Below are 12,866 nucleotides of genomic sequence, written 5' to 3'. Positions count from 1 at the left end.
AATGGACAAATAATATGTGCTATGGGAGCTCAAGGAACTCAAGGAAAAGGTTAAAGAAAAATACCAACTTATCCCGGTGCTCAAAGGAAAATAGTTATAACTGGAAGTATGGAAAAGAGACACAGGATGGAAATAACAGGACCTGAGAAAATGAAACTGCAGGAGGTGTTAGAAATCAAAGAGGAAGTATTAATGTAGCAGATGGAAAACGAGTAGTTAACACTCGTGTAATTGAAGTCCTTGAAGAAGAGAAACAAAACAATGAAACAGAACTAAGATTTAAAAAGAAAATGTTCTATAATAAAAGCTGAGCCTTCATCCTGGAAGATGCCATTGTGTCCCTGGGGAAAAAAGCAAACCCAGAGTTTTCAACACTAAGATACCTATCCTGGTAAAATTGGTGAACTTTGAAGATAAAGAAGAAATTTGCTGGACCTGCAGGCAATAAAGTCAGGTCAGATACAAAGAAAGGAAAAAAAAAAGATACAAAGAAAGGAAAATCATATTGGTCTCAGGTTCCTCAAAATAACATGTAAATCAAGGTAACAGAGGAGCAGCATTTCTAAGAGACTTTGAGGAAAGGCATGAAGCAAGGAATTTGTATCTAGCCAAGCTGACTTCCAGCTTTCCAGACAAGTACCTTCAAACTGGTTTTGAACATACAAGAGTGAATATACTACTTATGAGTCCTTTCTGAGGAATGTTTTAGGATAAACCATCCCCCCAATAGATCTGACTGGTTTGGGCAAAAGGACTGATGATGAGCACTGGATTTACTTAAATATAGATGGAAGACTAACATATAATGGATAAGAATGGAAGGGTCCTGGGATCAAGCCCCATATCACTCTCCTTGCTCAGCAGGGAGTCTGCTTCTTCTTCTCCCTCTGCCACTCCCTCCTGCTTGTGCTAAATAAATAAATAAATAAACAAACAAACAAATAAATAAATAATTTTTTTAATAAAAGAATCAAAAGAAATATCAAACTCAGAAAGAGAACAAAGTAAACTAAGCAGAAAAAAGTAAATAATAGAAAAGTATTAGAAAATTAATAGAAAAATTAGTGAGTTAGAAAATAGAGAGATAAAAAGAAGAAAATAGAGAAAAAGTAACACAGATTAGAAAGTTGGTTCTTACAGAATAAGCGAAGTTGGGACTCCCGGGTGGCTCAGTCGGTTAGGCATCTACCTTTGGCTCAGATCATGATCCCAGGGTCCTGGGATTGAGCCCCTCATTGGGCTCCCTGCTCAGGGGCAACCTTCTTCTCCCTCTCCCTCATTTGTGTTGTCTTTTGCTCTCTCTCTCAAATAAATAAAAATTTTTAAAAAAGACTAAGCAAAGTAGACAAATTGATAGTTGGCCAAGTCAAGATGGAAAGAAAGCACAAACACACAAAAGAAGAGGGAAGCAACTATTGAAGGAAATTTTTTGAAATTTGAATTCCAGTTTATTAATATATAGTGTAATTAGTTCAGGTGCACAATATAGTGATTCAACAGTTTCATATGTCACCCGCTCCTTACCACAAGTGCCCTCTTTAATCCCCATCACCTATTTAACCCATCCCCCCACCCACCTCCCCTCTGGTGACCATCAATTTGTTCTCTGTAGTTAGAGTCTGTTTCTTGGCATATGAGTGAGATCATATGGTATTTGTCTTTTGCTGATTGACTTATTTCACTTAGTATCATACTCTCTAGTTCATCTACATTGTTGCAAATGGCAAGATTTCATTCTTTTATGGCTGAGTAATATTCCATTGTGTATATGTGTGTGTGTGTGTGTGTATCATATATTCTTATTAATTCATCTACTGATGGATACTTGGACTGCTTCCATAATTTGGCTATTGTAAATAATGCTGCTCTAAATTTTTTTAATTTTTATTTATTTATGATAGTCACACAGAGAGAGAGAGAGAGAGGCAGAGACACAGGCAGAGGGAGAAGCAGGCTCCATGCACCGAGAGCCCGATGTGGGATTCGATCCCGGGTGTCCAGGATCGCGCCCTGGGCCAAAGGCAGGCGCCAAACCGCTGCGCCACCCAGGGATCCCAATAATGCTGCTCTAAACAGAGGTGTGCATGTATCCCTTCAAATTAGTGTTTTCATATTCTTTGGATAAATACCCAGTAGTGTGATTACCGGATGACAGGGTAGCTCTATTAATTTTTTGAGAAACCTCCATACTGCCTTCTCCAGTGGCTGCACCAGTTTGCATTCCCATCAACAGTACATACACAAGGGTTCCTTTATCCCACACCTTTGCCAACACTTGTTTCTTGAGTTTTTTATTTTAGCCATTCTGACAAGTGTGAGATAATATCTCATTGTGATTTTGACTTACATTTCCCTGATGATGAGTGTTGTTGAGCATCTTTTCATGTGTCTGTTGGCCATCTGGATGTCTCCTTTGGAGAAATGTCTGTTCATGTCTTCTGCCCATTTTTAAGTTAGATTATTTGTTTTTTCCAGTAAGTTCTTCATGTATTTTGAATACTAACCCTTCATCGGATATGGCATTTGAAAATATCTTCTCCTACCCAGTAGGTTTTCTTTTAGGTTTTTTTTTTTTTTTTGGTTGTTACATTTGCTGTGCAGAGGATTTTTATTTTGATGAAGTCCCAATAGTTCATTTTTGCTTTTTGCTTTCATTTCCCTTGCTTCAGGAGATATATCTAGAAAGATGTTATTATGGCCAATGTCAGAGACATTACTGCCTGTTCTTTCTTCTAGGATTTTTGTGGTTTCAGGTCTGACATTTAGGTCCATAATCCATTTTGAGTTTATTTTTGTGTATGGTATTTAAAAAATGGTCCAGTTTCCCTCTTTTGCATGTAGCTGTCCAGTCTTCCCAGCACCATTTGTTGAAGAGACTATCTTTTTCCCATTCACATTGTTGCCTCCTTTGTCGAAGATTGACCATATAACTGTGGTTTTATTTCTGGGCTCTCTAATCTATTCCATTTATCTATGTGTCTGTTTTTGTACCAGTACCATACTGTTTTGATTACTGAAGCTTTGAAATATAACTTGAGGTCTGAAATTGTGATACCTCCAGTTTTGTTCTCCTTTTTCAAGGTGGCTTTAGCTATTTGGGGTCTTTAGTGGCTCCATACACATTTTAGGATTGTCTGTTCTATGAATACATGCTGTTGGTATTTTTATGGGGATTGCATTAAATGCAATATTTGGGTAGAATGGACACTCTAATAATATTCATTCTTCTAATCCATGAGCATGGAATGTCTCTCCATTTGTTTGTGCCATCTTCAGTTGCTTTCATCAGTGTTTATAGTTTTCAGAGTACAGATCTTTCATCTCTTTGGTTACATTTATTTTTAGGCATTTGTTATTTTTGGTGCTGTTGTAAATTGGATTGTTTTCTTAATTTCTTTTTCTGTTGCTTCATTATTAGTGTATAGAAATGCAATGGATTTCTGTGAATTGTTTTTTTGTTTTGTTTTGTTTTGTTTTTTTTGTGAATTGGTTTTGTATCCTGGAACCTTAACTGAATTAATTTATCAGTTCTAGTTGTTTTTTGGTGGAGTCTTTAGGGTTTTCTATGTATAGTATCTTGTCATCTACAAACAGTAAAAGTTTTACTTCTTTCTTACCAATTTGGATGCCATTTATTCGTTTTTTGTTGTTGTTGTTGTTGTTGTTGTTTGTCTAATTGCTGTTGTTGTTGTTTGTCTAATTGCTGTGGCTAGGACTTCCAATACTGTGTTGAATAAAAATGGTGAGAGTGGACGTATTTGTCTTGTTCCTGACATACTTATAGAGCTTTTCCCTTATGGTCATATAAGGCCTTTATTATGTTGAGGTATGTCCCCTCTTTGTTGAAGGCTTTTATCAAAAATGAATGTTATACTTTCTCAAATGTTTTTTACAGCTATTGAAATGGTTTTTATAAAATGAAGGTAATGTTTAATATGATGCTACTTTGAACAGATTTATCAAATACATCTGGAAAATTCAGATAAAATTGATAATTAGCCAAAACTGACCTCAAGAGAGAGAGAAATCTTTTTTTTTTTAATTTTTATTTATTTATGATAGTCACAGAGAGAGAGAGAGAGAGAGAGAGAGGCAGAGACACAGGCAGAGGAAGAAGCAGGCTCCATGCACCGGGAGCCCGACATGGGACTCGATCCCGGGTCTCCAGGATCGCACCCTGGGCCAAAGGCAGGCGCCAAACCCCTGCACCACCCAGGGATCCCCGAGAGAGAGAGATCTTAAGCAGACAAATTCCCATGAGAAAAATGAAAAAGTAATAACCTGCCAGGCCCATCAGGCTTCATAGGAGAATCCGTCCAAAACTTCAAATATCAGATGATCTCAATGCAAGTTAAACTATTTCAGATTACAGTGGGAAAACTTCCAAATTCTTTCAAGAAGTTACTATAGCAATGCTTTCTAAACCTGATAAAGTTTGCACAAATATAAGACCATCAATGCAGAATTGTAACTAATATAACAGCAAATCTCTAATGGTACATACACTAAATGTAAACTAATATACTTCATGACCAAGTAGGGTCTATTTCAGGAATGCAAGAATGGTTCGGTATTAGGAACTCCACTAAGATAATGTATCATCTTAATTGAAATGAGAAAAAAAATCGTATCAACTCCAGGGTTGCCAAAAAGCCTTCACCAAAATCCAGACCCATTCCTGCTATGTAGGTACTTACTAAATGGATACTTTGTTAGCTTGATAAAATGTATGCACCTCTATCCAAAAGCTAGCACTGTTATATAATTCAAGAAACAGTGAATGCATTCCATGAAAACCAGGGGGGAAATGTGGGTAACTACTGTCTTCATTTAATGTTGCAGTGAAGGTTCTAGTTAGCACAATCAAATACAGTTAGAGGCATGAGAATTGGAAAGGGAGAGGTAAATGATTTCTGTTTATAGGAAAAAACTATGAATAAGGAAACTTAGCAAGATGATTGGATATGAATTTAATACACAGAATAAAGAGCCACATATATATTTTAAAAATCAGAACAAGGGGCACCTGGCTGGCTCAGTCAAGGGGGAGCCTGCAGCTCTTCATCTCAGGGTCATGAGTTCGAGCCCCATGTTGGGCATAGAGTTTACGTAATGAAAAAAAAATTAAAAACCAGAACAAAAAAAATGGGGAAAATACCACATTTTGAGAGTAATTTTTTAAATGCCTGAGAGTAACCTAAAAAAATAACCAAAATATATGTGAGGAAAAGTCACACAATATAGGCAACTAAAATGCTCAAAAACAAAAAACTGGAATCAAACAAATTGAAAACATTCCCCATGCTTTTTTTTTAGGATTTAATTTTTTTGAGAGAGAGCAAGAACACAAAAGCAAGGTCAGGGAGGAAGGACCAAGGGAGAGACAGAGGATCTCAAGCAGACTGTGCTGAGCTTAGAGCCTGATGTGGAGCTCACTTCCATAACCCTAAGATCAATACCTGAGCCAAAACCAAGAATCAAATGCTTTATTGACTGAGCCACCCAGGTGCTCCCATTCCACATTCTTTAATAACACAGTTTAATATAGGAATGTCAATACTCCTTTAAAAAAAGGTGGAGCTAGAAAATTTAAAGCTCATATTTTTAAAAGACAAGAATATTCAGCATAATCTTCATTATTCTTTTGTTTTTTAGGGTTAGTGGTATGACCAGGTTTTAAAGCCTATGGTAACATGTCCATAATTAAGTATATGGTATTGATATATGAACAATCAGACCAGTTGAACAGAATGGAAAGTCCAGAAGTAGACCCAATTGTGTGGAAATTTAGTATATAATAAAGATGGCATCACAAATCGCTGGGGAAATGACTTTAAAATTTAATGGTGGGTAAGTTAGCTTTTGCTGCAAAACACCGGCAAAATTTAGTGGTTTGAAATAACAGCAACAATTTTTCTCTTGAGGCTAAGGGTTGGCTGGGCAATTCTTCTGATCCCAATGCTCAGTCTCATTGGAGAAGTGGTTGCAACTCATTCAGTGAAGTGTGCTGAGCTGCTCCAGGCCAGAGTTGGCCCAGTCACCACTGGGCTGAGGCTGGCGGGTAGGTGACCCCCTGCCAGGGTGCTGGCCTGTGATGAGGAGCTAGAGGTCTGGCACACACACCCAAGGGATCCACCCCTGCCAGGGCTCAGGCAGGCCAAGGCAGCTGCGGTGCAAAAACAGCGATGGACGCATAGTGTAACCAGGAGGGTACACCTCTTCCTTCTGCAGCACCCCACCCCGATGCCATCTACTGCTAACTGGCAAAGGAGAACAGTTACAAAGTCAAACTCCATGATCACAGAATAAGGAATGAAGAGTAGATTTGGAACTGACAGACGAGAAATCAGTATCTACCATGGTCCACCCCTTGGGCTACTCAGCTTCCCTATGCACCTTCCTACACGCATCTGGCCTTCTGTACAACAAAACAACTGTGTCTCCACCTGCCAAGTATATGACCATGCTGCAGAGAAGGGAAGCAGTTTGTCACTTTCTCCCCAGAATGAGGAGCCATACGGTCCAAGCAGTCCCTGTACCCATCTGGGCCATTAAAGACCCTCAAATTGTCAAAGCTCCAGGGAATATCTGTTACCTAAAGACAAAATTGCAAAGCTAAAACTCCCCACTACTTGCATGACAATGAAAAAAAATGGGAAGGAGGAGGGGGAGACAGAAACAGCATATGCAAAGAAACACCTACACATGAGAAGAGACTTCTTCTTTTTTAATTGATCGTGAGGCTGCAGTTGGTATGGATGGCTTCCTTCTTCTGTTGCCCATTCCATGTTTCCCCTGCCCTCAGGCTAAATTTCAGATGGTCAGAGTGGACTAACAAGCCATCCTTCCCATATGGCCTGAGTCTTCAAGTATCTTACCTGCTTTGGTTGCTGTAGTTTCCCATTAAACGTTGCTGGCAGGTGCCCCAGAGAACCCTTGGGTTGCACACATAATCCTTCCCACCCTGTATAGCAGCTCAACCTTCCCCCGCTTGGTAATTGGCAATGATCCCTCTAAGCCAATAGAATAAACCCTTTGTCTTCCTTTTGGTTCAGTGGCCATATGGAGCCCCAAAATGGCCAGGTGGAAGTCTCGTCTTGCTATTTAGCAGAATCTGCTCTTTCCTTTGGTGGAAGCATTTCCTCCTTGGGAATGAAGACCTCCAAATCAGCAGAGCTCAAAGTTGCTGGGACAGAAAGTCACATTTCTGTGCAAGGGTCCTAGGTGTAACAGTGAGAGAGGCTGCCCCTGCTTCTGCCCCTACATTTTGGCACCTGTGTGTTCTGAGCATGGGGGAGACACCAGCATGCAGTGGAGTCTGGTTCAAAGTATGTCCTGCATCCTGTAGCACAGAACTGTCCTTCCACGGCAGTGTCCCCCCAGCTGGCTCTGTAACTTTCAGGAAGCCATTCCTCCTCTAATGTAGGCAAGCTGCTCCTTGGTGATGATGGATATATGGTGAAACCAGTTAGGGTTTGCTCTTTTTTTTTTAAACTTTTTCTGTTTAATTCTACTTTTGGACATACAAAATACGTGGTTCAAAAAGTCAAAACCACGTACATTTTCAGAAAATCCCGCTTCCAGAACCATTCCCCCATCCTTACTTCACTCCTAGCTGCTCCATTGGCAACCATTTTCACTAGTTTCTAGGTGTATCATTCCAGTGTTTTGTTGTGCAAAATTAAGCAAAGATACAATTCCCCAGCCTTTCCTCCACAAAAGATAGCACACGGGCACACTGTTCTGCATCTTGCGTTTTCACTTACAATCCCTCCGTTATCACCAACGTGCTGACTCAGCTCCAAATCCACCGACCTTGCCTTGCTTGCTCGGAGTCTATTCGCCACCTGGCACGATGCTAACCTTTGTAGATAGAGGGCGCTGGAGGGGCAGGTTCTGGTGAGTTTCTGTCTTATTTGCTTGGCAGGTGACTCTTTTTCCTGCTTAGGAGTTGTAGCAGGCAATGCCCTGCGTACACTCTTTTGTACATCTCCACCCAAGAGTTTCTTGCTTGCAATTCGTGGCCCGAAGTTCAAAACCCATCAGGTTCTGCCCACCTGCGCCTTGATGGGAGGTGTCCTGTTGCCCCTGCCAGCCCCTGGTTCCCCAGGTTGGTAACTGCGGTCGGGCACTGGTCCAGGGCAACCCGGTGGCCTGCACCCGGACCTTCTCCATGCCAGCCTCCCGTGCAGTGCAACGGCCCGTTCCTACCCACAGGTTTGTTTCTTCGGCGGGCATCTCTTTCAGCCCCCTGGTATTTGTTGAGAGTATGTTTTCTTTCCCTTCTTTTTATTTATTTATTTTTTATTTATTCCTGAGAGACACAGAGAGAGGCAGAGACACAGGCAGAGGGAGAAGCAGGCTCCCTTCAAGGAGTCCAGTGTGGCACTTGATCCCTGGATTCAGGATTATGCCCTGAACCGAAGGCAGACGTTCAACTACTGAGGCACCCAGGCATCCCACTTCTTTCATTTCTTAATATTTAATCCCCTCTAGTTACAAATCCTTTACATTAAAATTTCCCTGGCCAAATTACTCTGGTTTCTGCTCCTCTGGACTCTGAGGATACCAAGTTGGTGGTGCCTTAAGTAGTAGCAGGAGGTAGACCCATAGTGATGGGATTTGGAAACAGGTTGTATGTAGCACAGGCTTGGGTGTGGTGCTGAGCACCTCGCCAGTGGGAAGCAGGTGCTAGCAATCGGTGGCTCGCATTGCCATCACAGTTAGTGAAGCTGTGGTCTGTGGTGGATTGTGATGGAATGCCAACTGAAGCAAGTGCCTTGGGAACCGTCCTGAGGGGTATGGCAGTAACGATCAGCACAAGGGTGGGTTTTCCTACGTACAGCACTGGATCGCCCAGAGAGAAAATGGCATTGCTGAAAAGCAAGTGCAAATGTAACTGTGTGTGTTGCTGGGTTTCCGGCAACAGTTGAATCCAGTCTTGCGATTTCTCATGTGAAGGTTAGGGCACTCATCAGGAAAGGATAGGATCCTGAAACTTAGAATAGGGACATCTGGTTGGATCTAAATGAAACTGAGACTCTTGAATCCTCATGTCACTCTGAGCCTCTCGTGCCAGCAGAAGTATATTCCCTAGCTCCCATATCTGAAGGGACTATCCTTCCTTTGCCTGAGAGCCCTTGGATACCCACCGGGGCACACTAAAGAGATGCTCATGTCCCCCCAAACCCATGACAACTATCACCTGTTACCATAAGACCCATAAGTAGGGCCGTATCTCAGTCTGTTCCTGGGGGACAGCACACATTATGACCCAAGAGGACGTTGCTTACACATCAAAAGAATTACAAGATAAACCACATTTTGTTTATCCATTCATCTGTGGGTGGCCACTTGGGTTCTTTCCATCTTCTAGCTATTGTGAATACCGTGAATATTAATGTATCACTATTTGAGTTTCTATTTTTGTTGCTTTTGGATATACACCTGAGAGTGGAATTGTTGGGTCACATGGCAATTTTTTTAAAAGATTTTATTTATTTATTCATGAGAGACACCGAGAGGCAGAGGCATAGGCAGAGGGAGAAGCAGGCTCCCTGGGTGGTGGGGGAGCTGATGCAGGCAGGACTCAATCCCGGGATTCCAGGATCATGCCCTGAGTCGAAGGCAGTTCAACCACTGAGCCACCCACATGGCAATTTCTAGTGATTTTTGAACCCATTATTGACTGTATATGCTCAGTGGGATATAGTCCAAGGACAAAGGGAACTGCAAATAAACCTTAAACTTCATTCAGTTTTATTATAATTGGTTAATATTGTTACTTTAAGTTGAAACTATGTACATTGTTAAATAAAGCAAATATATCAATCTTAATAAAACTGATATTTTGGGCAGCCTGGGTGGCTCAGTGGTTTAGCGCCCCCGGGGCGTGAACCTGGAGACTCCGGATCGAGTCCCACATCGGGCTCCCTGCATGGAGCCTGCTTCTCCCTCTGCCTGTGTCTGTGCCCCTCTCTCTGTGTCTCTCATGAGTAAATAAATAAAATCTTTAAAAAAATAAAATAAAACTGATATTTTAATATAAGTAGAAAGATATGAATATATCAAAGAAATTCAGAAAAATTCTATAATGTAAATTTGATTTGGAATTATTAATCATTCCTGATTTTGAAAAATAGACTTTTTTAGATCTGTCCATTGCAGGAACCTAGAAATAAGAACGCTCCCCTCAACCACCACCAGGAGCAATGAACATTTTTAGCACCCAGATTTTAGTTTTACTGCTCCTCTTTAGGAAGGATAAAGGACCCCATCAGACAGATGGCTTATTCTAGGTCCTCAGTAGAGAGGAGGAGCCTGAGACATTCTATTTTGCTAAAAAGGTAAGGAAACATTGAGACTAAAAGGAGTATGTTGACAGAACACAAGAATTAGCTTGAATGAGTTCTAAGTGGCCACCTCTGGACAATTTGAGCATAAAATAGTAATAAATGTAATTGAGTATAACTCTTCAAACAAATTAAAATCCATGGGTCCATAAGGATACACAAAAACTAGAGAAACTCACTTTCTCCCAATAAACATAATGACACCAATTTCTTATTCTGAAAATTGATAATTGAAAGAATTATTGAGATGCCTGGGTGGCTCAGTCAATTAAGCGCCGAACTCTTGATTTTTTTTTTAAGATGTATTTATTTATTCATGAAAGACACAGGCAGAGGGAGAAGCAGGTTCCATGCAGGGAGCCCAATGCAGGACTCAATCCCAGATCCTGGGATCACGACCCGAGCCGAAGGCAGGTTCCCAACCACTGAGCCACCCAGGTGTCCTTGTTTTGTGTGTGTGTGTGTGTGTGTGTGTGTGTGTTTTAAGATTTTATTAATTTGAAAGAGAAAAAGCATGAGCAAGAGAGCATGAACAAGGGTGAGCAGCAGAGGGGGAGGGAGCAACAAACTCCCCACTGAGCAGAGAGTCTGATGTGGAGCTTGATCCCAGGACCCTGAGATCATGACCCGAGCCAAAGGCAGATGCTTAACCGACTGAGCCACCTAGGTGCCCCCAACTCGTGATTTTGGTTCAGGTCATGAGCTCAGGGTCATAGGATTGACCCTGGCATCAGGCTCCATGCTTGGTGTGGAGTCTGCTTAAGATTAGCTCTACCTCGCCCACTGCCCCACCCCCACTCTCACTCACTCCCTTTCTCTAAAATAAATCAATAAAATCTTTTTTTAAAAATCCTAAAAAAAAAAAAAAAATCCTAGTGATAGGGGCACCTGGGGGACTCAGCAGTTGAGCCTTTGGCTCAGGTCATGATCCTAGGGTCCTGGGAATGAATCCCACAATCGGACTCCCCTCAGGGAGCCTGCTTCTTCCTCTGCCTGTGTCTCTGCCTCTCTCTGTCTCTCATGAATAAATAAACAAATCTTTTAAAAAATCCTAGTGATATTGAATCTGAAAATTAAAAAAAAAAAGGAAAGAATTACTTACCCTATCTCATTTGGAGGAACTATAATTCATCCCTAATTAAGAAAGCCTGGGTTCTTTAGTTTTATTTTTTTTTTAACAGAAGAATCCCAACTAGTAAATGTAAATGAATTGATTGATTCAGGTGAGAATCATCAATGCATGCTAAGACCAGCAGTGAAAGGTGGTTGGGGAACAAGATAATTTGTACAGTGCCAAAATATCACCACATAGATAACTTGCTAACTAGTAAAGGGGAAAAACATAGTTTTACAGGAGTGATCTGGTTGTCACCACATTAACAAAGTGATCAGGAATGGGACAACTAGATATTGAAGCATTTCGTTATGTGATTTGGTTTTTTTTTTTTTTAAGATTTTATTTATTTATTCATGAGAGACACAGAGAAAGGCAGAGACACAGGACGAGGGAGAAGCAGGCTCCATGCAGGAAGCCAGACATGGGACTTGAGCCCAGGGCTCGATCCTGGGGCTGCAGGATCACGCCCTAGGCCAAAAGGCAGACGCCAAACCGCTGAGCCACCCGGGAATTCCCCTCGTAATGTGATTTGATATGAAGTACACAGCATCACCTTTTGCCAAATGGTTTAACCTGAATCTTGCCAAACATTTAGACTTAACTTCTAATACAGCAATTAAAGGGAATAGGAAGGTTAGATGTAATCATGATGGAAACAGAATTAGATCTAAAATGTGAGACCACTGGTCTAGAGTCTTCAAAAAGTCCATTTGCCTTATCCTTCCTTCTTCCCCCTTCATGGGCAATACAGTCCAAAGGTCATTAGAAGGGGCCAAGCAAGACAGGTATCCAGCCAAGGTTGGGGAAGGAGTCCTGCAGGCCGGAGCAGGGTTGAAAAGGACATCTACGTGTAGAACAGGAGGCATGCAGCAACCTTATCAGGGTCTTAACAGGTGAAGAGGATGAAAACAGGGAAGAATAAAGTGGCAACAGCAATGGAGATTGGTTATGTGGAGGGGAGTTGACAAATAAGTTGCTGTCTTAAGGAAAAAGGGAGCCAGGCTTCTCATCGTCAGAGAAGGGGGTTACAAACATAGGAAGAGAGAAATTAAGAATGAACCCCATAGTGATGGACTGAAATTGGGTATATTGCAGTGTATTCAGGGGTATTTTTAGTTTTATTTATTAATACCATCTTTACACCCACCATAGGACTCACACTCATGACCCTGAGATCAAGAGTCACATGCTCTTCTGACTCAGCCAGCCAGGCACCCCTGTATTAGCTATTAATTGTTGCATAAAAGTTACTCCCAAATTTAGAAGCTTCCAACAATCCATATTTATTATCTCATAGTTCCTGTGGGTCAGACATGCAGGGACTTCTTAGCTGGTGGTTCTGACCTAGGGTTCTCACCAGGTTGCAGTCATGGTGTCAGCCAGGGTCACAGTCCTCC

The sequence above is a fragment of the Canis lupus genome, chromosome 19 (genome assembly GCF_048164855.1).
Source record: "Canis lupus baileyi chromosome 19, mCanLup2.hap1, whole genome shotgun sequence".
Classification (NCBI taxonomy): Eukaryota; Metazoa; Chordata; class Mammalia; order Carnivora; family Canidae; genus Canis; species Canis lupus.
The sequence above is the reverse complement of the archived record's forward strand: the minus strand, read 5'-3'. Positions refer to the sequence as shown.